Source organism: Phascolarctos cinereus, unplaced genomic scaffold (genome assembly GCF_003287225.1).
Source record: "Phascolarctos cinereus isolate Bilbo 61053 unplaced genomic scaffold, phaCin_HiC Scaffold_4;HRSCAF=312, whole genome shotgun sequence".
Classification (NCBI taxonomy): Eukaryota; Metazoa; Chordata; class Mammalia; order Diprotodontia; family Phascolarctidae; genus Phascolarctos; species Phascolarctos cinereus.
The window spans coordinates 518,014,997-518,041,480 of NW_027555847.1; the positions used below are offsets into that span (position 1 = coordinate 518,014,997).

Genomic DNA, 26,484 nt, shown 5'->3' on the forward strand with positions numbered 1-26,484 from the left:
TTAAGAAACTTGGGGAATTGTAGCTGATGGTGGCCAACATGAATTATTTCATACAGGTAAAGTTATAAGCCTCCTTTTTCAATGGCATCAAAATAAAAATATAGTATTAAAGCTAGAAGGGGCTTTGGGGATTACCAAGTACAATTCCATCATTTTACAACCCTGCAGGATGATTCCCAAAAAAGGGAAGTGATTTGCCTCAATAAAGTTACAGCCAATTTAACAGAACCTGAACTAGATCCCATATCTGATTTTCAGTCTAATGTTCTTTCGGTTATAATGTTCAGTTGTTTTTTTTTTTTTGGTCATGTCCAACTCCATGATTGGGGTTTTCTTGGCAAAGATACTGAAGTAGTTTGCCAGTTCCTTCTCCAGCTCATTTTTACAGGTGAGGAAACTGAGGCAAACAAGGTGACGTGACTCGCCGAGAGTGACACAGCTAGTAAGTGTCTGAGATCAGATTTGAACTCAGGTCTTCCTGACTCCAGGCCAGGTACTCTACCTGCCCTCTGGGACCATGTCAAGTCTTTTAAGCTCTCTTTGACTTAGTTTCCTCATCTGCATCATGGAATTGATAGCATGTTTTAATGTAAGGAGCACTGGAGGATGTAGTGAGGAGGATCTGAGTTTGAATCTCATCTTTGGCGTTTACTAGCTATGTGGCCATCAGCATCCAGTGTTCAGCTTCCTCATCATCAGAATGGACATCATGATAGCATCACCCTCAACATGGCCATTGGGAGGATCATTTATATAAAGAATATTACAAAACCTTAAGGCACTATATAAATGTTAACTGTTTTATCTCCAACACCTTGAATTGTGTATGGCACATAATAGGTTCTAAATAAGTGCTTATTGATTAATCTATTGACTATTACCTGAGCCCCAGCCTAGAGGAGTGTCTCAGAAAGCTGACCTTTCAGATGAATGACTTAATCTTTCAGACCTCAGTTAACTTCTAAGACTATGAGTGCAGATCGGAGAAGAAAGGAAACATAGTGGATTTAGAGAAGTTCTGGAACTGAGGAAGAGCTGAGCTCAAATCCTTCCTCTGGCATATGCTAGCTGTATGACTCTGGACAAGTCACTTAACCTCTTAGTGCCTCAGACAACTCTGCAAGATGCAGAAGAAGCATTTACTTGCATTGGTAAAGGATGTTTCCTTGCTGGAGTTCCCTTTACCATTAAAATCACAGGTCTGCTTTCCCCCTCTTTCTTCTCCCCACACTCCCCAAAAAGATGCAGATAGATAATTGGCAGTTAGTGGAGGGAGTATTCTGAGCAGGAATTCCCTACTGCAATGAAAGCACAGTTCAGTAGCCCTTCTCTGCAAAAAATTATTAATTACCACGAGGTAATTAATAGAGATTAAGTTAATAGAACTGCCTTGGAGATAAAAACAGATAATATCCATAAAACATTTTGCAAATTTGAAAACATTCCATACACTTGAGTTCCTGTGAATATTGTTTCTCTCAAAATCTTGCCATAGCCAGGGATCCTGGGCACTTCCCAAGTCCCTGAGCCAAGAGCTGTTTCTCAGGAATTGGAGGAATTACTGAAGAAAGGAGAAATTTTCAATTGAGATCCAGTTTACTTGAGCAACTCTGTCACTGTTTCTAAGGAAATGTGAGTGAAAATCTCAAAGTTTAATGAAGACTGATGAGTGTGGTATTGGATGAGGGCCTAGATATTCTGTTAATGCTTCCCAACACTCACATACACAAACTTTGAGCTGACTTCCAGAGCAATGACTACAATGTCTGTGAGGGTGAATAAACATTTAAGAAATTCTTTGAAGTGAAATAGTGCCTACAATCTAATATGTCTTTTTGCATATTTTGCCCCAATGGATGCCCACAGACTGTCACCCTGAAGACTGCTTTGCTCAAATCATCCAAGCACACCTTCTCCCTGAGCAGACCTTGGACCTGCTCCCTGCCACCACAATTTCAATACCTCAGGGTGCAAGGGAAGATGAGTTTGCCAATAATTGGAGAGCCACCTTGTTTCTATGGATTTCAAGAAAGAATCTCATTGTTACCGCTGCCAATACAACAGTCCTTTATCGCTCCAAGGATGGGGCGCATGCTGAGCTAGCCTCAGAGGGAGGAAGGCTGAAAACAGTCCTGACACTGGAGACAGAACTCGTGTCTCTGCCGCAGGCTCTGGCATATGAGTTGTGATGAGAGAAGGAAGAAGAGAGATCAGAGGTTCAGAGTCAAAAGCGACTAAACAGATCAACTAGTAAAACTTTTTCACATATGAGAAAACTGAGGACCCCTGAGAAGTATAAGTTCTTTGGAATCATGCTTGAGTATGCTGAAGCTAGCTCCAACTTCTGAGCTGAGTTTAATTTTCATTGTAAGCATTTACACCTCTGAAATCAGCAAATGCTTAGAAACATCTCACAGATTTCCCCACCACTTCACTGCCTGAGGTTAAACTGAAGTTACTTTTGGCATGGATACTTCTGTGATATCAGCCCATCCCAATGTCAGGTGGCTTAATCTTGGAGAGCTCATGAATAAACTAGTTGCATAAAAAAAAATGCAGATTAAACCCAAAAGTGAGTGCAGCATTGTAGAGGGGGAGAGCCAGTTGTTAAATATTTACTAGAACATCCTTGCCAAAATATTTCCTTTTTATCTTTGCATCCCCGGTACCTACCACAGAGCCTGGCACATGTGAGACTCTGAAATTTCACCCAGATTACAAATACCAGAACCAAAGCTTAAATCCAGTTATCTGAATCTAAATTCACTGTTCTTTTTAACTATACTATGACTAGGTCCCAGGGGCCTCAGATGACTTCCTTTCTGCATAAAATAGGCTATTTAAAAAAATAACTCATGTTGACCTTCTCCAGTGTCGAGCACCAGGTGTGTGTCATGGCAAACAACTACAACAGACATTCTAGCACTCATATTAGCTAGCTAACCCTTACATGTACCACTTTTGCAAAGACTTTTATATATGTTATCTCATTAAGACTCCTGGGTTGCAGTTGTCCATTTTTCTTCCTAGACTCTTTTATCCACCTTCCACCATGAAAATACATTGATCTTCTCCAAAGAGATGCTCTAAAATTGTGTACATACTGGATTTTTTTCTATTATTAATGCTCCCAATAAGTTTTATTATGCCTGTAAAAGTCATCTCTTTCATCATTAACAGCACATTAAAGGAAAGAACAGTAGAGGGCGTTAGAATACTTTCCTGAGAGGCAAAAATTCTTCCTATAAACAGCCTGATTTAAAAGTGTGATAATAGCTCACATTTATGTATTGCTTTAAAATTTCTCTATATTCACTTTTCTTTTTTCAATTAAACAGGTTTTAAAAAACAAGTCTATCCTTCCATCCTCCCCCCCACCATTAAGCAAGTACAAAAAAAAACCCCAACAAATTAATAAATTTAAGCCCATTGTACATATACACAGGGAAAGAAGTGAATAAGCATTTATATAGCACCATGTGTCCATGTATCACACACTGTGGTAAGAACTTTTTCCAAATATTATTTCATTTGATCCTCACAACAACTTTGGGAGGAAAATGCTTTAATAATATCCATTTTATATTTTAGGAAACTGAGGCAGACAAATTTTAAGTGACATATCCAGAGTCATAGAGCTAGAAAGTATCTGAGGCCAGATTTAAACTCAAGTGTCCTAACTCAAGGTCCATCCCTGTATCCACTGTGCCACCAGGGGCCATAGCAGCATAGTCCAGCAAAATAAATGCACACATTAACTATTTTCTATTATACTAGATATAATTACCTAAAACTTTTTTAATATTTTATATAAACAAAGTTTTCAAAGCATTCTCTATCTATGATCACTTCATAGGAACCAATATAATTATTTAAACTAGTGTGGTACCTCTCCTACAGCAGGAGTCCCAGATTTCATATACCATTTCTGGGATGCAGTCATTCATTCTTGCCTGAAATGAGCATGATGAAAGCTGGCAACATCAGAGCACACTATACATTTTGGTAGGACACATGGGGAACAATTCAATCAATGACAGGAAGTTTTGAGAGGCAAAAATAAATGTGGGATGTATTAAGCTGAATGTATTAGATTCTCAAGGATCAGAAATAAGAAAAAATGTTTGTTTCTATCTGCTCCAGTTTGAATGCCACCTAAAGTTGTGCTAAGATATTAATTCAGTACTAAGAGGCAAAGATTGTCATGAGGCATTGGTCCTTCACCACATTTAGCAAGCACAGCCTCCCCTAGAATAATAGAAGACAGGAATAATGACAGTCTTAATTTGGCAATTTGATGTATCCTTGGGTACTCCCTCTACCAATTTAGATTGTAAGTTATTTTCCACCTCCTCATTCTCTGTGATTCTTATTCAGGTCTTTCCATAAATTCTCTATAGAGGTTTTAATCAATGTTCTGGAAGACTTCCTCTGTTTATTTATTTTAAAAAATATATGTCATAGGTGTCAGTATGCCATTTAAGTTATTGTATCCACCATTTCTCATTCCCAATGCATGATTTAACTACCTCCTTTTCCAGTTGCATATGGGAGGATGATGAACATCCAACATGTTAGCAATGAGGGATTTTATCCCCATTCCTATAAGTAGGTAGAGAAAATAGAAAGTTTGTTTCACTTGTCTGATAGGATAGTTAGAAGTAGCCTTGACGTAACAAACATCTGTTCTCCCCCTCCCCCCACCTCACCTGGGTCCAGGTTCCTCCATGGTATGGCAATGGAATATTATTGTCCTTTAGGTTACTTATGATTTTGATGCTATATTAGTGATCATGGTGTTCTAGAATTCATAGCCATATATTAAATACTGCTAAAGAGATGGTTTATCCAGCAGTAACCAGTTTGGGTTCAATAAAAGCACTTCACAGTATCCTAAATGTAGTTTGATCTTGTCTCTTCTGTGTGTTCCTCAGTTCTGGATTCAATTGTTTTCTATCACAACACTTTTCTAAGGTATAGATATATATTAGAGAATACGATGGTGTACACACATCACACACACACACACACACACACACACACACACACACACACACACACACACAAACTTGATGCACTGAATTTCCAGTCTCTGTGCCTTTGCCTAGATTGATACCCATCCCTGGAGTGCCTTCCATCCTCACCTCCACTTCTTAGAATGTCTGGTTTCCTTCAGGAGTCAAGTCAAGACACCATCTCTTAAATGTCTTCCTTTCCTGCTTTCTCTGGTTGTTAGTGTCTCCCCCAAATCCCCTAGTATCCATTTTGTATAATATTTTGCATATAATTAGGTGTGTCCATGTTGTCTTCTCTCTCCCTCCTCCTATTAGAATGTAAGCTCTTTGGGGTCAAACAATTGTATATATTTTTCTTGTATCCCCAGTGCCAGTCACATAGTAGCATTTAACAAATGCTAACTAACTAATCTGGGTGAATGTCATATTCTGGGTATTATTTGGTCTTTAATCCATTTAGTTTTCCTGGTATGGATCATAAGACCTTTCTTCTATGTTTCTGTAAACTTTCATTGAGGAGGCTTCTGGAGGTCAAAGCAATTCATACAATGTTATCTGTAAATAAGAATGTTTAGAGAATATTATCATTAGTGGGAACTTCTTTTGTTAAATTCCCTCCCATGATATTACACATGACACTAGTGAACCACTTAGGAGAGTTCTGCTTTATAAAGCTAGGCAGTGAACTGGATAGAACGCTGGATTCAGAGTCAAGAAAACCTGAGTTCATATCCTGCCTCTAACACTATGGCAGTTAACCCCTCTGAACTTCAGTTTCCTCAAAATGGGGATAATAATAGCACCTACCTAACAGGGTTATTGTCAGGATCAAATGAGATAACATATGGAAAGCACACAGCAAACCTTAAAGCACTGTATAAATGCCAACTGTTTTATTTATGTCTCATCTGATGGCAATGCTTGGTCATTAACAAGTTTTTTCCATTATATTCTTGCATTTGCTCTTCTATGTGGAATTTTCCAGTTTATCTAATTCTCTCTAGTAGATATCACATTAGCTTTTTTTTAATACTGCATCAAATCCATAGATTAATTGACTAGTATTGTTTTGTTTATTATGTAGGCTTAATTGGTCATCTCTCTCCAATTATTATATTCTCCCTCTATTTCTTCCTAGAAATCTCATATAGGTTTATAGTTAAGTATTTTATAGATTTAGTCATTATTGTAAATGTATTGTTCTACCAACTTTCTAAGGGTACCCAGTTTTGAAAGTACAATACTGCAGTGGAATGAACCTGAATGACCTTCTTCCACTGGGCCACCTCCTTTTGTGCTGAGAGGACTTTGGTAGGAATAATATCCTAACTTCTCTCTGCATGGAGGTTGCACTACCTTAATAGGTATTGAGACATTCCTGGAGGCTCTATTGGCTAAGGGAAATAAGGTCTCAGCTTATAGAGGTCACTTCCTGGTCACCTGGATACAAAGCAGCTATGTGGAACTGGAGGGCTTCTCACATGATTGGCTGGTAGATCACTATAATAGCTTTGCTCAGCTGAATCAACTCCGCAGGTTCTCAGGGCCTGTCCTTGCTGAATAGAATATCCTTCTTCTGCTATGGCTAAGTAAATTTCCTTTTGTTAACTGTTGAATGACATATGAGTGATTCCATTTGTTCTGATATTGAATGTAAACTACCAGGAAACTGGCTTGAATCAGGCTCAGTCCATAACAGGGCCAGCAGACTAAAATAAATAACCCATGAGTAAATAATAGGAAGCCACCTCTGGAGTTAGAGGTCTTCAAGAAAAGGCTTGAAGTATGACTATACCACTTGGGTATGTTTTGTTTTTGTCATTATTCAGTTGTGTCTGACTCTTTGTATCCCTTATTTGGAGTTTTCTTTGCAAAGATACTGGGGTGGTTTGCCATTTCCTTCTCCAGCTTGTCTTGCAGATGAGGAAATTGAGGCAAACAAAGTTAAATGACTTACCCAGGGTCACACTGCTAGTAAGTGTCTGAGACCCAATTTCAACTTAGGTCTTCCTGGTCTGGCATTCAAATATCGTACCACCTAGTAGTCCTGGGTATGTTTTAGAGAGGATACTTCTCCAGGTACACAATGGACTAGACGTACTTTGAGGTCCCTTCTAGCCCTGAGATTCTTTGTGATTCTATGTTCTTTGAGATTTTATTAGTACTACATAAACAAGCTGATTTTCTTGGCACATTTATCTAATAATCCCACCATCTTGTCCAAGGTATTCATTATCTTGATTTTTTGTCTCGTCTAAATAAACTTTATTTGTAAATAAGGAAATTTTAACTTTTTCTTGCTAGATCTTATTCTCTTGATTTCCTTTCCTTAACTTGTTTTGCTGGAGCTAGTATTACTAAGATTAATGCATGGTAACCACTATAGTTCCATTAGGTCAAGGAAACCCCTTATTTATGTCTCATCTGATGGCAATGCTCAGTTGGTCATTAACAAACCCTAATAAAGTTTCAAATGGATTATTTTAATGGTAGTATCACATACTTTTAAAGGGTAATAGCTGTTTCAAGATAACATTAAAAGACAAATTACCTTTCTCACTTCTAATATATTTTGGGAATTTCAAGATTCAGTTGACTATGTCATGTAGGGCAGATAGCATGCAAGCCAAAACTATGTTAATAGAACACCATACCTCATACTTAAGCAGCCAAACTCTTGTTTGTATGCAAAAAAACCTTTTTGCATGTAATTGCAGCTTCAAATTGAAGTTTGTACTTCTGTAATAAAATTAGGAGTGGAGTTAGGGTCTATGAAAAGAAGAAGTGAGGAAAGTCATATAAAGTAAAATTCTTTTCTTTGAGCATATTTAGAGTTCATCTCATTCTTTACTATATAATACAAGTATGTTAGAAATTCATGGCACTAGTTCATTTATGAATGGATGTGAATTGCTAAACATTTTAAAATTATTTCAAATTTTGTAAATAAAATACAGTTATAGTTCAGATCCATTATATCAATACATAGTGTTAAAAAGCTATTGAAGTTATTAACTTTTTTGTTATTGTTGTACTTATTGGTAGAAGAATAAATTCAGATATTATTTCTAGAGCTCTGTGAATCTGTTCTCATGTGGTCAAACATTTGGATATTTTGAGAATGTAAATATATACTAAATACAATAGGTAAATTATACATGTGTGTATATATGTGAACATACATATATATGCATATGTGTGTGCAATATATATATATATATGTATGTATGTATGTATGTATGTATATATACATATACCATTTGTGAACTACATGATAAAGAAGAGGAAGTTTGGCATAATGGATAGCCTGCTGTCCTCAGAGTCTGGGAAACCTCTGACACAGCTTGGTTGTATGAGTCTCTGAGCAAGTCATTCAATCTCCCCGTGTCCTCCATAACTTTCTTTTTCTTTCTTTCTTTTTTTTTGGTGAGGCAGTTGGGGTTAAGTGACTTGCCCAGGGTCACACAGCTAGTAAGTGTCAAGTGTCTGAGGCTGGATTTGAACTTAGGTCCTCATGATTCCAAGGCCAGAGTTCTATCGACTGCACCACCTCGCTGCCCTACTCTATAACTTTCTAAGGCTACAAATTGCAGATTTGCATTAGTGGAGATAATTTCCTCATCATCAATTCTATACACTAGTGAAATAACAGATCCAGCCCACCCCAAAAAGACAATAGATATGATGACATAATATTTTATTTTGATTTTCCTGTCCTCAAATTTCTTATCTTTTCTATTCTTAAAGGATTTTTTTCTCTCCTTTAATCTCCTTCTACTCTAATGAACTGATAGCTTCTGCGTATTTCTTAAACAAATTATTGGTTGTTGTATACTTTAACACGGATTAGTGAATATGCTTAATGTTAAATTACATACTTGGAATGTTTTGGGGGCACTAAGTTTTGTTAAAATGCCAATATTAGGGGCAGTTAGGTGGTGCAGTGGACAGAGCATGGGCCCTGAACTCAGGAGGACCTGAGTTCTAATCTGGCCTCAGACCAAACACTTGCCATTTACTAGCAGTGTGACCCTGGGCAAGTCACTTAACCCCAATTGCCTAAAAAACTAAATAAATAAAAATAAAATGCCAATAATTAATAATGACAGAAGTTGTTACTTTTCTGGCATTTCCTTGAGATAGTAGGGCTTCTTCCAATTCGTGTTACCCTTACCTCCCCAAAAATGTATCAATTCCAAATTCTGTTTCTCTTTTCTTTTTGCCCTTTTCCACTAACAGTTGTTGACATTTGCTATAGACCTGAAGGGGAAAAAAGCACCAACAACTCTGCTTCATAAATATTAAATTGGTGTGTTCTCATCTGTCCTTCATATGCAAACATGACCCATCACCAGGAGGGCACCTGCTATCGTTGTTTTCCCAGTAGTGGTGATGAATTTTCATGCATCCTCTTTCTTTCCATACCTCTTCTGACCAAAGGCATATACTTGGGGGGGGGGGAACATCCTACTGGTTTGGTTTTTGAGGAGAAAAGAACATGTGGTAGGTACATTTAGTCCCTATGTGGACCAAGTAGCTTTTACTGTGTTCCATGGCTAAAGTACATTATATGTCTCCTTGTCTATAAGTAAAACATTGAGAGAGCAAAAGAAGACAGTTCCTTTGTGTTTATAGATTAATTATTGAAGGAGACCATGTGTGATTCAGCAAACATGTCAAAGTGATATTTTCTATCCTGTATATATTCATTAATTCACCAAATATAAATATACCCTTTTTTCACAGTGGTGTTTAGAAATCTTGTTTATGTTTCTACATCATGCTGATCTGACACCATTTCCTTAAAAAGATCCTTCCGCTTTTGATTGCTGTGGGTCAGAACAGTAAATTCTATCCTTATCCTCTGTCACTAAACAAACTTTTCGAATTCTTCCTACAGTATGTTCCTAATTAACACATGTCTTCTTTCAACCTCATTTAAGGCTCCACTTCTCTCACTGTGTCACAGCTGCTTATATATTGTTATATCATCCCTGCATCTCCAATCCACCAGAGTAGTTTCATAGAATGTTATATGAATTAAGTGGTGATGAGCCAGCTGTGGTGGTATTGGTGATCCTATCTTGCCATTTAAAATTTTAAAAAAATGTGCATGTGACATCAGTGAAATTGTTTTTAAAAACAAGTGTTTTAAGCATGTCTAATTCTCAGAGCAGTGAAGAAAGTTTGGGCATGACTCCTATTCTATAAACCTTAAGTATAAATAAATTTTTAATTGACCATATCTCCAAATCCTGAATTTCAAGCTATCCAGTGCATGGCCTTCAGTTTTCATTTCCAAACTGGAACTCAAGCCCTGGGATTGTGAGCTTGTAATTTGGTGATTGGTCAGAAGGATAGTTAAACAAATTTGTATATATGAATTCTATGGAACATCATGTAGTAATATATGATGAATATGATAAATTTAGAGAAACCCCAAAAGACTTGTATGCAATGATACAGAATGAAGTGAGTAGAACCAGGAGAACATTTTATGCAAAGACTTCAAAACTCTAATCATGATATTCGAGGACTGATGATGAAGCTTGCTCTCCACCTCTTGACAGAGAGCTGATGGCCTAGTAATGGAAAATCATACCTACATTTCCAAACATAGCGAAAATATTTATTTGTTTTGCTCAACTATACATAAGGGTTATAAAGGAGGGCTTCTGTTTGGGGTAGAGAAGAGTTGGTAGGTCGCAATAAAAATGAGAGAGGGGGTAGCAGCTAGGTGGCACAGTGGATAGAACACCAGCTGTAGAGTCAGGATTACCTGAGTTGAAATCCGGCCTCAGACACATAACATTCACTAGCTTGTGACCCTGGGCAAGTCACTTAACCCCAATTGCCTCACCCAAGGGGGGGAAAAAGAAATGAGAGAGAGAATGAGAGGGAGGAAGAAGGAAGGAAGAGAGAACAAAGAAAGAAAAGAATATCACTGAAACATTTTTAAAATAGAAAAAGGAGATCAGAAAGAAATTTAGAAAGGTACATAGACAAGCAGGGTAGTTTTGTTACTCTCCTAATTAATTTAATGTACACTTAGCAAAATCAAACTGTATAAGAGAAGTGCAATATGACCTGATATAATCTTTTTTGAATTTGTCTTTGTGTATTGGAATGTTCATACTTATTAGGATTAATTTCATAAGAATATTTTAAAAGAAAAGTATTTATCTAATTTTAGTAGTCTAAGACATACTTGCAGGCTAAAACATTTGGCTTTTTGGTACAAAGCATAGGGCATTCAAGAGGTGGTAGGTACTATTGTAAGCAAACTCTTCTAAGAAAAGATGCTAGGTAGATCTTTCAGTCAAGATGACAAAGAAATTAACTAACAGATTGGATCGCATGAAGCTACAATCAACCAACCAGGAGGTCAAAAATTTGATGGAACAATGGTCTGGATATTTGACTAAAGACCAAAATTGGTGATATCACAATTGTATGATATTCCTAATGGATCATGACATATAATGACAGATCTATATATGTATATATTTTAGAGACACTGACTATGTAATTCTCTGGTTGTAAACTTTGGAAGCTACATCAACTCTTTGAGGTCTTTAGAATATTTTAAATACTAGAATAATAATTTGCTGAATTGTGGCCTTTCACACAACTAGATTGAACTTTTTCTTATTGGACAAGATGAATATTTCTTGCTCTGTGAAAAACAGGACATAATGATAGTATTTAGCACTACCATTTATTAACTAATCTTTCTTATTATCGATAGCCTCTAGTGTATTTGAAACTCTTAGTAAGGCTAATGATACGTCTTAAATTCAGATGAGAATAAATGGAAAAATGAAGTGTCTCTTATAGTAAACCAATTTTAACTAAATCAGAATAACCTATATGTCCAATAAGCCAGATTCTTTGGAAAGTAAAAAACAATCATGGTAAAAAATATTAACCTTTGTAAGATACATTTAATTCCTTTTTTTTTCCCAGAGAGTTGATAGTTCTGCCTATATTGGTTCTGTGCCTAGAGTTAATGAACATTTTCTCCCACCTAAAACAAAAGTAGACCCATGAAATACTGCTCCTGGAGCCAGTTTTTTCGCAGCACCATGCGCTGTCGTCTGTGTTAAGACTGCACTGTTAATGATAACACTTTGGTTATGATCTTTCGGTTCATTGTTCTCTTACCTAACAGTATGACTCAAATATTTTTTTCTAAGTTTTCTGATGAGATGTCTTCATTTTATATACCTGGGAGCCAGACAAACATTGATAATATCTGACTAGTATAGATGATGAACTCATTTTTGTTATGAGCATATTCTTGGAAAGGGCAATATCTCTATTGCACAGTAAAGATCACAACTTCAGCAATAATCCAAACTGTGAAAAGTCTAAGTGGAGGCATGTTAAAGCAGTTTGATGTACACCCTGAACTTCAGAAATGTGCCAGATACTGTTTGTTCATTTCAACAAACATGTTTTACTCTATGCAAGGCACTATTCATTTAGGAGATGGAGATTCCAACAACATTTCTAAGCTGGAATAGACATACCTAAATGGGGGGCGGAGGGAGAGAAATATGTGTGTGTGTGTGTGTGTGTGTGTGTGTGTGTGTGTGTATGTGTATATCCATCAACATGTAAGTAAGGCAGTGTAAGATTATTCAATAGGCACAATGTACCTATTAGATAATGGGAATGCACCCTCTGAGGTTAGCAAAGTGGTTAGCCTGCGCCCTTCCTCTTCCAAGCCAGAAATCATCTCTTATATTGCTTGAGGACCCTTTGTGTAAAAGCCTGAGAATCAGAACAGGAACTGTCTCTTTCAATGTGTTGTAACATAAATTTGGGAAGTTTATGGAAGTTTTGAAATACCAAAATCCCAATACAAGGAAACACGGAGCTCAAAACAAGACAGTAAAGCAAGCCAGATTTATTGAGGGGAGATACTCACAAAATGAAGGGGTGGCCTGCTGAGGTCATGTATGAAGTTAAGTGCCCCACTAGGGATCTGGGCACTTGGTCACCAACCAATGATTCCTGGTGGGTTGTCATAGGATTCTTATGTGGTTCTAGCAGGACCAGATAAAGGGAGACCAGAGGACTGGTGCATTTTCATGCTAGTGGATGAAGGCAAGGCTCTTGGGGAATTGGTAGCTAGTTGATATTCAAATTGCCTGGGAAAAGGGCTTTTGGACCATTATTGCTGATTTTACTGACAGGATGACTCAGGGGGTTTTGAGGTTTCCTGGAGTTTTTCCATTTAGTCAGAAAGTTACTGGAATCATTATATAGTTCAACTGTGGAGCCCAGACACATTCATCAAGAGCACAGGAGGAGAGATGAGTGACTGCTTAGAACCTGTAGAATAGAATGAGGTTAGGAAGGGGACTTGAACCCCCTGAAACACTCTCAAGGTCCAGAATTAGAAGAAAAATGGCAGAAGAGTATCTTCAGAGACATTCTATTTCCTTGACCCCCATGAGATAGTACTGGAAACTTTTAAATCTTAAAATATAAATTAAAATGTCAACATATCTCATAAATAAAATAATAGAGCAATAATTCTGTTTTCCATTCTGAAAAAGTATTGTAATATTTTTAAATGGTTTAAGATACCGTAGTTATGTTTATTTTTAAAACATTACACACTACAAGTAAAGGTCTCTAAATCTTGGTGCTTAGAGATCCCAGAAGGTCTGAAATTCCTTGGACTGATTTGGAGAAATTAATAGTAAATCTGAGTAAACACCTTGCCAGAACCAATGAAACTGCTCTTACAAGAAGTATGTATCCAACTGAGGAAATAAGTTTGTTGAAGTTAAACTTCATGGTAAAATTATGAGGAACAAATGATGGGTCAAGTAAGTCAGTCAATCAATAAATATTTATCAAGCACCTACTACTTGCCAGGCACTGTGCTAAACACTGGGAATACAAAAAGAGATAAAGACAGTTCCTGTCCTCAAGGTGCCTATAATCTGATGGGGGAAGCCAACACACAAAAGGAATCAGAAAGATATGAGTGGATTCAATCTTACAGGATAGTGAGATTTCCCAAATGATGAGTTTCTTGGGGAAAGAATACGTGATGGAGAAGTCCAAAGTAGTCTAAAAAATGTAACCACCAGAAGTTTAAGGTTCACATCATATGGGTTTACTGGGGGAGAGGGGGAGGTGATCTTAAACGACATCTTGTCTACCACACATTTTACAAAAGAGGAAAATAAGCCTCAGATATGAAGTGACTTCACTAATATCAGAGGTGGAATTTGAACCTAGGTCCTCTGCCTTTAGATCACATGTTCTTTCCATAGTAGATCTCTACTTCCAAGGCTCAAAAACCTCCCCATTTGGTTTTGCAGATTCTCTCTCTCTCTCTCTCTCTCTCTCTCTCTCTCTCTCTCTCTCTCTCTCTCTCTCCCCTTCCCCTTTCTCTCCCCCCCCCCGTCATCATGGGAACACAGCACTTATTTCATCAGCATGGCATTCCTAAATATTTCAAGCTAGCAAATCATCATCCTCTGGTAGGAAACAGTATTGATGGAATACCTACCAAAATCAAAAAATATCGTATCCAGCAAATGACCCAGGGCCTCTTGCAGGCAAAAGCAATTGCTGCTCTATGAGATTTCAAAGTAGCACCAAATGTTACCTTTATTCCAATACCCAACTGAGAACATTTCACTAACCTCTTTTGAGAAGGATACAAACGGTCTTGATTTGCAAACAGCTCATGAATACAAAAAGAAAGTGGCAAGTCCATAACTAAATGCTATCTTACCATTACCTTTTATTCCAAAAATGTAGGGAATGTTTTCCCTAAAGAGTTGCCTTCTGGTATCCAAATATTTAAAATATCCAAAATATTCAGTGATTTATGTAGCATTTTAGGGAAGCATTCTGGTGTAGTAGATGGAGAGCTGGCCTCCAAGTCAGGTGGACCTGGGTTCAAGAGCTGCCTCTGAACCACACTGGCTGTTTGACCCTATGTAACCCCTCAGAGCCCTGATCAATTCTGTAAGACTGTAAAATACAGATAAGTTACACATGTCCATTGGTAGAGAAAATTTCTCACCAGGAGCTCTCTACATAGATGAAATAACAAGTCTGATAATAAGGAAAAAATGTTTTGAATCAAGCATTTATTTAGGGCTTATTATGTGCAGTACACTATACTGGGTGTCGAGAGGCCTCTTATCTACAAGATATTTCTATTTGGCTACCTCACTAAACCCTCTCCATCTCCTGGCCAAAAACTGCAGGATACACCAGAATTAAGGAGACAAAGCAGTTGGGCTTGGGAACAGAAAGGTAGTAATGAATGGTCAAGCTTCTCTGTTACTCTGAGGTTGCCAGTAGCCATCAGATAAAAGCAAATTGAGCAGATCCCTGTAGGTTGGTATTTGATAAGGTGACCCTTTCTGTTACTGCGCTTACTGAGCTGTTTGTCTTGGTAGGAGGGAGAGTTACTGAGGTAAGTGGCAGTGCAACAGAACTTTGGGTATTTGTTATTCCTGTCCAGCCTTCCCTGTGTTTCTTCATTCCCTATCCTTGGGAAAATATATGCCAAGCAACGCTGTAATCTCAGCTTGGGCACAGAAAGCACAGAAAGATTTGCTCAATGATTAATTTGAGTAAAAAACATTTGCACCAGTTTTATCCTTGATAACACCTCCTAAATCATTTATTATACTTTAAGGCATTCCTGTATCCAACAATCAAAGGCACCACCTCTGCCATCACCTTCATCATCAGCAATGCCTCATGCTGCCTTCAAAGGTGTTGCTTTGCTTGTCACTTTTAGTTAAAGCAGACAAATATCTGGTTAATGGATGATACTTTGATGGCAAAAAAGCAAATTTCTAACTGTTTTTTTTTTAATTCTCTTCATGTTAATGATTGTGCACTTACAGCTTAGGACTACAATGATGTGTTTGTGAGCAGTTTGCCAATGCCTCACTCTGCTTTAGTCTGACTGTTATTGCCAAGAAGACAGGTGCCCTTCTCCAACACTGCCCATGTAATGCCTGTGTAGTTTATTCATCCTGATAAATAGCTTGCTTCTAAAAGTTGTAGGCAATATTGTCATTTTGGGGTAGTCATATCTCAGTGATAGGTTTGGAAGGATAGGGCTTTCTGATCCATGTGATTTTCCATTTATATAGTAAAACTACTTACAACTGAGGGGGACAGCTGCATAAGGTGGTATATCCAGACCCTGACATCTGCTTCATATCTACACAAATGTATGAGTTAATGTATTAATTGCAAGCTTCCCCTAAGAAGCATTGCTTTGATACATATTTGAAACAGGTTTTGTTTTTCTTGCCTTCTTAATGAGTAGAGTGGGGAAGACTATTGGGAGGGAGAGAATTTAGGAACTAAATATATATTTTTTAAATTTTTTCCACTTACAAGCATTTTTTACTTGTAAAGATAGTTTCCAACATTCATTTTTGTAAGATTTTGAGTTCCAAATTTTACTCCCTCCCTAAGACAGCAAGCAATCTGATAGAGATTATAAATGCATAATCATGTTAAACATATTTCCACATTAGTCATGTTTGAAAGAATAATCAGAATAAAAGGGGGGGAGAAACACAAGAAACAAAAAAAAATTCATTCTGAATTTAGACTCCATAGCTCTTTCTCTGGATGTGGATAGCATTGTGCATCACAGGTCTCTTGGAACTGTCTTTGATCATTGTATTGCTGAGAAGAGCCAAGTCAATCATAGTTAATCATCATACAATGTTGCTATTACTGTATACAATGTTCTTCCGGTTCTGCTCACTTCTCTTAGCATCCGTTCATGTAAGTCTTTCCACGAAGTCTTTTCTGAAATCTGCCTGCTTATCATTTCTTATAGCACAATAGTATTCCATTACGTTCATATACCACAGCTTGTTCAGTCATTCCCCAATTGATGGGCATCCCCTCAATTTCCAATTCTTGCCTACCACAAAAAGAGCAGCTATAAATATTTTTTGTACATGTGGGTCCTTTTCCTTTTTTTTATGATTTCTTTGGGATACAGACCTAATAGTCATATTGCTAGATCAAAGGGTATGCACAGTTTTATAGCCCCTTTGGCATTGTTTTGGGAACAGATTTTAAATTTAAAAAAGAAAACATGGCTCTAGCCAACATCATTTTTCTATGGAGTTCTAAATATATAATTTTCAAAGGCCACTGTAAGTCAGGATACTCCACTGTAATGCAATTCTGCCAATCCCCACCATCCCAGTTCAACCCTGATTTGGAGATTCTTGCTTCCAAGTTACTAAGACAAACATACAAACACACACAAACACTTCTAAAGAAAGAAGATGTTCTGGCTGAAGTTCTACACATAGCTAAAGAAAGTCACTGTCAGCAAGTTGTTGCAAATGACAGCCCTGGACCTGGTGTCAGGAGACCTGAGTGTTGATTCCACCATCTGCCATTTTACCAGCTTTGTGATTTAGAGTTTACAAATGAGCTAACTTCTTCAAGCTTCAAGTTACACATTTGTAAAACAGGGATAATAATGTTTTGGGTTTTTTTTCTGTTTACCATACAGGGATTAGTAAGGGCAGCCTTTGTGCACCTGTTGACACTATAGAAATACAAGTTAATGTTGTAACATCCAAACAAATGGTCGTCTAATTAATATTGTTCTTATCAGTAGCAGCTCGGTTCAGGATAATCAAGTTAATGTTGTACTTAGAGCCCAAGGAAAAAGAAGAGGTAAGATCTAGACATTTAGATATAGATGCAATCAACAGGTTCATGCTGCTAAAAATCTATTGATTTAAGCTAGCTTCTGCAAGTTCAGTTATTGTTTCATTAGTTATCCTACTCTTCCAGTATTTGGAAGGAATAAGGAGAGGGGGCTTCTGGAAACCCCTGGCTTCTCTAAAGATTGGTGTTCTGATAGATGGGTAATAACTGAGGAAACAATGTGAGGTATATGATTTGTTAGCAAAATAAGCATAATAAAAGGGTTTTTAGACTGTCTGGGGAGCTTCCATTTATTAACTTTGTTGCTATGGGGCTACTTTTCTTCCACCCCTTCCCAACAGTTTTGCTTAATGTTTTTTTTTGGGGGGGAGGCAATTGGAGTTAAGTGACTTGCCCAGAGTCACACAGCTAGTGAGTGTTATGTGTCTGAGGCCGAATTTGAACTCAGGTCCTCCTGACTCCAGGGCCAGTGCTCTATCCACTGTGCCACCTAGCTGCCCCTGTTTAAATTTTTACCAAACTAGTTAGCAAATTAGAGGTGAGGTGTACCTTTATAGATTTTCAGAAGGACTCAGAAGTTGTCCTGTCAACCTCCTATTCAAAGTAGAGATCCCTTCTAAAATGCCTCATCAACCCTCTGCTTCAACATTTCAAATGTTAAAGAATCCATTACCTCCATAAGGCAGTTGATTAAATTTTTGAATTCTAATTTTTATGAAGTTATCCTTATACTGATCCAAAATCTGACTTCCATAGCTTCTGCTCCTAATTCTACCTTGTAGAATCAAACAAGATGTCTAACTTTCCTTCCACATGACAATCTTTTCAGTTTTGCTGCTGACTGTCTTCCAGATATGACACAGCCCCAGACTGGCTCCCTCATATCCATTTCTTCTCTCTTTCCTCTTTCTTACATCTGGGAGTCCAATCAATACTCCTTGCTTAAAATTATCCCTTTGCTCATTCCTGTCACCTTTTATTCTTTCACATGGTGTCTTCTGACTAAGGTTCGTTAGTAGAAAGAGGCACAGATTTTGCTATTCTTGCCTGCCCTGCCTTGGGTTATAAGCCCTTGACCTTCCTTTATGTTTTCTAAAAGTCTTTTCTGTTCATAATTACTGAAGCAAACAAAACAAGAAAAACAAACATAGTGACTTGATGAAGTACAAAGAATTCCATTGAAAAAACTGTAAGAAATCTTCATAGTAGTTTTTCTTACAGCCATAAGGGCCAAGGTCTTGATCTCTTAGGTTCTCTGTATGCATTGACTCACCCACTTTCTTTTAACTCTCCCTAAGGCAGCCTTGCCCAGGGCTTTTAGTGTCCTTTACAGTGGAGGGAGTAGGGGAGCCAGATCTTCTCAAGGGTTTCACCCCTTTGTTCTATTTCAGATATTAATTGCCCCATTTGTCTCATATAGGATTCGTTGGCATCTCAGAGTCTCCATTCTAATCATCCTCTACTTCCACACAAGAAACTCATTTAGATCATTTTCTTACAGTTCCCCTCTCCAAATTAAAACTAAAATCAGACCACTCTGTTTAATTATTAACATTCACTTCCTCCACTCCAGTTATCATAGCATTTAAAAGCTTAAAGACCTCAAAAATAATTTTGTCCAATCCCTTCATTTTACAGATGAGGAAATAGACTCTGAAGAGCTTAGTGGCTTATCCAAAGTCACATGTTAATGAGATTGAAAGCACTCTTACCTACTACTTTTTCCACCACAAAAAATTCTGGAGATAAACCCTGTTGGCATATTGAGAATATATACAATAATTAAAATTGAAGTTTCATTTTTTTAAAAATGGGCCACTTGTCCAGCTTGGAATTGGAGCTTTTCCTAGAATTTGACTACCTTTGGGCTTTATTATCTTTTTGGACAGAGAAATGATGACCACATAATCATATTAATATTTATGAAGCATCATATAATGATAAGATATTCTATTTCTACCCTTGGTTCATAAAGTTAGTGATTTCTGGCTAAGAAAAGCTGATGAATATTTTCCTACCCCTTCTTCTTGCATCAAAACTAAGGGCTCTGAAAAGTCAATGGCAAAGAAAGGAAGAAAGGAAGAAGGAAGGAAAGAAAGAAAGAAAGAAAGAAAGAAAGAAAGAAAGAAAGAAAGAAAGAAAGAAAGAAAGAAAGAAAGAAAGAAAGAAAGAAAGAAAGAAAAGAAAGAAAGAAAGAAAGAAAGAAAGAAAGAAAGAAAGAAAGAAAGAAAGAAAGAAAGAAAGAAAGAAAGAAAGAAAGAAAGAAAGAAAGAAAGAAAGACCTTTTGCATAATCTAGGCAGTCAGAATGTTGCCACCTGTGATCTCAAGATCATATCCTGGCTGTGATAAGGCATCAAAGTAGGATTTTGTAGAGGAACCCAAAAGTTAGTGAATTAAATTTAGATAACCTTCTAGCATGGCAAAGGCCAATTTCACCCTGTCTTTTGAGGCTACTTTTACTTATTAATACCCCTGAAAGTAACTATAGGGTCATTAGTCGTAGATTAAGTTAGGTGGGACCTTAAAGACCATCTAATTCATTCCTCTTCTTTTACAATGAGGATACTGAAACCCAGAGAGGAGGAATAAATTATCCAATGTTATTCAAGTGATAAGAGCCAAGATTTAACCCTGATCTTCTGACGTCAAATCTAGTGTCCTTTACATTGTGATACTCTGCCTCCTATGTCTGTGTTGGTGATGACCTTAGCAATCTTACCCCCCTCCCTAAGGACATTTCTTGGGCCTGGGGTATGCATCAGATTTAACAATGTAATGAATTTTCCTCCTTTCCTACTTGTGTTAGACTGTTCAGGGCCTAGATACAGACTGCCAGTGTGGCCAGGAAGCTGGAGATGGCTCCACAGTAGCCAAGTTGTAATAGGAAGAAAGGAATGCTGCTTGATATTTAAAGGGATAGAGATGGCTTAGCTTCTCCTTTCTTCCCCAGCCTGCTTGTAGACTTCCTTTTGGTAATGACTGCCACCAAGCATCCATTCATTCACTCAACAACCAATTATTAAGTACCTTCTAAATGAAAAAGTTATAAGTAAGTCCTGACTTGTTTTTGATTTGTTTTTGAAACTCAGTACAGGACTTTTTTATAATTTTAGCCCCTTTATTAGAATATTTTTTTGCTTCTTTGATTCTAAAAGTCTAAGCTATTTTTCCTAACTTTGTGTTACCAACATAAGACATTAATATCTTAACATAGGTCTCTGATGAAATGTTAAATGGGCTGTCATCAAGTGCAGTGTCCAACCTTCCTTCAGGTTGTTACTGGTAAATGAATCAAGGGTCTTTAGCTGTGATTGAGTCCACCTACATAATAACTCATGGACCACCCCAACCTGAATTTCTCTATCCTGTCTGAAAGTATATTATGAGAGTTCTTCCCAATACCTTGCCAATCAAAATTCTTCAATCTCATAATCCAATAGTCAATCACAATGCCATACATTTTAAAGGAGACTGCACAAAAAAAGTAGAATGTATGTCTCTTCCAAAATTTTCACAAGTGGAAAGCAAAAAGCTTCAAAATTCTCTGCCTAATAAATGACAGGTATTTCCAAGCAAAGCATGATGAGAATTATAAAAAGCAAGATTGTTTTGAAAATACTGAGACAAGTGGAAAGTAGCTTCTGAAACTCACTCTTAGTAGAAAACACTTACACTGAATCTATACTAAGGTAGAAAACAGATTTTTAAATGTCTGGGGAAATGACAGCAAGCAGTTTAAGAGTGTTACTCTTAGATAGCTTACCATGCCCCCCGCCCCAAACAAAGATTAAACTGTTATTTTCCTCATTCTTACACAACTTTGACCCTCAGTCTGTTATTAGCTAGCATGAGCAAGTAGCTTAACCTCTCACTCAGGCCTCAATTTCTTTTGTGAGGAAATCCTGTAAAATGGGAAAGTTGTATTTGATGATGTCTAAGCTCCTTTTCGACTTTTTTTTTTCCACATTGTTTTGTGGGGACAATCTACATTTACTTATTTTTACCACCAGGTGGTGCTTATGTATTTTAGAGTCAGAGATTACTAGCTTTGGAAAAGCTTATCTAGCATAATCACCTTCTTTTACATTTGAGGAAAGTGAGGTCCAGAAAGTAAAATAACTTGCCAGAGAAAATCTCAGTAAGGTGAATTAGATATTTGCTGTTCTAGGCTGTGTCTGATAATTAAGTGAAATATTGGTCTTTGTTTTTGTTTTTGTTTTTTAGGTAAAGTGAAATGAATGAACAGATTAAAGAAAATATAAAATAGTTTGGGAAAAATGTAATGTTAGACAACAAAGACTAGCCCATTTTAGCAAAACATTTTCAAAAGATCATGGAGTCAAACAAAAATTTCAATTCATTCATTCTTGTGCAAGGTATGGGAGATATGAAAAAGATATACTTTGTTCTCTCAAGAAGGCCTGCAATTATCACTCTACTACACTGTTATGAAAATTGTACTTTGTACTGATATCATCCTAAGAAACAATAGGGAATTTGCTGCTTACTAAGACAATCCATTTCATTCTTGGACAGATCTGATTACTAAGAAATTCTTCTGACATTACATTAAAATTGTCATTCCTCTCCCATCTAGTTAGACCCCCTTTAATGTCGTCCCATTAATGGTTCTAGTTCTAACCTCCATGGCCAAATAACATAATGCCTCTTCTATATGGCATCCTTCATGTGTCATATTCTACCCTAGTCTTCTTTTCCCCAGGCCAAACATCATCATCCCCTTCAATTGTGGAATGGTTTCAAGTCCCACTACCACCCAAGTTGCCCTTTTTTAAATAAGCCTCTAGCTTATCAATATCCACACAGTTTTGTGATTTCATCTAGCAAATTGGTGAAGACAACAAAAAGAAGAACATTATAAATTATGGAAGGGCTTCATGAAGACAGACATATTAATACATTGTTTATGGAGCTGTGAATTGGTTCAAACATTTCAGAATGCAATTCTTAATTAAGGTGGGTTTTTTTAAGGTGATTAAATGTCCTTTAGCTATTGTTACAGAACAAGAGGAAAAGAAGGCAAAAGAAAGACTCAGTAAAAAGGTCAGTCAGAAAGCACATGACATACATAGGCCCCCCCCCAACTTATTCGGGTTACTCATATGTATTCGCACACATACATGTGTGTATTATACCCTTTGACCCCAGAGATGCCAGTGTTAGGCATATATGCCAAGGAGGTCAAAGACAGAGAGAAAGGTCTCAAATATACTGCAATATTGCTAACAACACTTTTTGTGAGAGCAAAGACCTGGAAACAAAGTAATTGCCTATCAGTTATGGGGCAACCCAAAACCCCTCACTCCTGATCCAAAGCTCTTTCTATTACAACATGCCCTCTGTTCTTCCCATCTAGAATTTCTTCCCTTTTCCTTTCCACCTTTATAAATTCTATTTATCCTTCAAAGCCCAGGACAAGTACCACCTTCTCCATGAACTCTACCTCAGTTGCTTTGATACTAACTCAATCTTCCTTGCCTGAACTCCTGTCCACCCACATAGCACTTAATTATATATTGTCACTTATTCAACTCTACTAGTTTCATGTGCATAGTTTTACCTTCCCAATTAAACTGAGAAAGCCAGAACTCTCATCTTATGTCTCTCTTATAGCCTATGTAATGTTAAATAAAGAGTAAGTTCCATACTTCCTGGATCTGTAATTTTGTAACACGATTGCAAATTAGTATGTGGTTTTCCACAGTTGTCATGGTCTAAAACACACACAAACACACACACACACACACACACAGCCTGGCAATGGGCATCACCAAATTAAATGAGCTGGTTATCAGACTCGACATTTGGGCCATCACTGAGACTGCACATAAACCCTTTCCAGCATACCAGCCAGAGCTTGCACTCTGACTTCATCAACCCAAGTGCACAGAGTAGTGCTCATTTCTGTAATACCTGCAGTCATCATGTGGCATATTGGTCCTGCCTTCACTTAGCATATGGGGATGGGCACTGGATTTATATTTCCTTAATTAATTGCCTTCCTGACTACATTTTACCTCATCTAAAAATAAGTGATGACTACTCCTTTTGGAGAGAGAAGTTCTACTTGAATCAGGATATTGAAAAACCAAGACATGCCACCAAGTCCCTGCAATTTTCCCAGATAGCATGGCGTCTGGTGTATAGTAAGCACTTAATAAATGCATATTGAATGAGTGAACATTGAATAAATATTTCAGTGAATATATGAAAAAATATAGAGCATTTCAACTGCAAGTCCTTAGATCTCCTGTTAAAATGTAAAATTGAGGAATTTGGAGATTTTCTGTGGCCTTATAAGATATTACTAGTGTTCTTTCCAGGACTCTATTGGACATGCAACTAATGTGTAGCTCATAATAGTCCTCATGGAAGAGTTGTGACTAATGTTAGGTTCTAATAATGGATAACATCTGGACAAGTAGAGAAGATGGAAGGAGCAGCATGAGTAAAATCCTAGAAGCAGAAATAAAGGAGGTTGGTGGCAAGAAAGGCATCATGCTGCCTCTCAATCAGAGATGAATATGTTTCTTGATTTGGAGACTCTTGGTGATTGGGTACTTCTTGGAAAACATTTTCACTACTTTTGTCTTCCATGCCCCCATTCAGAAAGCATGGGGAAATTTTTACCTTATACTATCTAGGATACTGACAGTAGCTTCTGCCTTTCAAGGACATATTTAATTGTATTGCGAAAGGAATTTTTACTGATAAAATGAGGGAAACAAAACAAACTTTTAAAATTCATTCAGCAAGAATGTGTAAGTGTCCAGTGTGTGCAGAGTATTGCAATGATGGGGGAACTATACCTAGTTTAGGTGCAATATTATATAACCCTTCCCTCAGGAAGCTTATAGTTTATAGTTAAATGAACAGTTGACCCCTGTGAGGATGCCACAATCTAAGTGTCCAGAATCACAGTCCCAAACTTGAGAGTCCCCCAAATTGAGATACTTCACAAGTCTCTCTGTCTCTGTCTCTGTCTGTCTGTCTCTCTCTCTCTCTCTCTCTCTCTCTCTCTCTCTCTCTCTCTCTCTTTGCCTGTCTTTCTAACTCACATTGACTATATTTGTGATTTGCAAAGAGGAAATATTGCTGGCAGATTTGCCACAAACTTGTCCGGCCTCCAGAAAAAGTCATTTTTCGTTTTCAGGTTTTCCACAATGGCTTCTATCACCAAGCCAGTGCTGTGAGCTATGTATGCTGTAGGCTGCTCAGGGCATTTTCAACAAATTCATACCCAGCCCAAGGCTTTTCTGCACATTTCTTTGTGACTCTCTTCCTAAGTTTTCCTTTGATTTCTTCTTTTGAACTCTACCAGAATCTGTTCTGACTAGACCACTATAGCCAGTTGCTGCAGTGACCTTCATGATCCCCAACCCCACCCATGAGCTACCTCTACTGATAGTCTCATGCTTAATGAGAATCCTTTTGGATGTGTTTCCATTGGCTGAGGAAGAGGAAATGCAAGCCATATCTAGCATCAATTACCCTGAATATCCTGTGAGCACAGTAAGCCTGACTAACTTCTGTCATTTCTTTAGTCTACTCAGAAAAGAGGGAGGAAGAACTATCCCAGCAGAGACAATAAATAAAAGGAATGTAGTCAGGGCTAATAAACTGGGTCAGTTAATGGTGGGAGAAGGAGTTGAGAGGCTGAGATAGAGCAGAGTAATGGAAATAACACTAGCCTAGAAGTCAATTGACCTAAGTTCTTATCCCAATTCTACCATTATCCCTGTCTCACAGTTTCTTAACCAGTAATGAGGGATTAGGATTAATAATCTCTAAGGTACTTTATAGCTCTTAAAAAATAAAAGTAGTTTCTTGGTGTTGTTGGATTAAAAGCTACTACCAACACATAGCGCAAGACTACTGTTAGGAGAGAGTGCCTTATTATGTGATTATGCTGTTGCTCAGTGAATACAGAGATTTGCTGTTTAGATGGGCAAGGTACTATGATGTCAGAGACTCTGAAGTATTATTGATATGTGTATTAAATTCCCAAAGCTGATCATGTGGTAGAAAGAGAGAATGTGAGCTTCCTTTAGGAAAGATGAAATAAGTTCTGGGGAAATTATATTGCAACAGCAGTAATTTGAAAAGGATACCAAGAGATGACACATGGATAGCAAATGATAAGAAGTTGAAAGAGGATAGTAATTGTGGACAGGGTCTGTTAATGGTATTGGGGAATTAGAATAATCATAGAATTTCAGTATTAGAACTGACCTTAACAGCCATGTACTCCAAACAAGTTCAAAAGAAATCTTTTCTGTAATGGACCAGTGGTCACCTAGCCTCTGGCTAAAGCCTTCTAATGAAGGAGATTCCACCACCCCCTAAGGCCCCACATCCCATTTGGTGACTGCTTTAACTGTTAGATTTTTCTTTTTTGACTCTTCACAGTTTCCATCAAGTTCTTTTAGCTCTGGCCTACAGGGTTCCGAGAAGAACCAATTTAATCCCTCTTCCACATGACAATCCTTCAAGTACTTGAGCAGAGCTATCAAATTGTCTCTGAGTCTTTTTCTTCTTCAGGCTAAACTTTCCTAGGAAAAAGTGAAGGAGAGTGAGAATAAGGTATCTTCAAGGGAGAGATAGTTGTTTTTTTTTCAAGATGAGGAGATTGGGAAAAGAAATTTAAGATTGAAAAAGACCTAAAGGTACCCCATTTTTTCTCAAAGACAAAAAAGAACTCCTAAGTAGGGATGTTAGCTTTGTTGCTGCCAGCATTACCT

General features: G+C 37.4%; 1 protein-coding gene across 1 annotated transcript in view; it reads left to right on the forward strand.

Moving 5' to 3' along the window:
* GNAL (G protein subunit alpha L) overlaps positions 1-26,484 on the forward strand; it is a 504,196-nt gene that overhangs the window by 132,469 nt on the left and 345,243 nt on the right. The window lies entirely within an intron of this gene.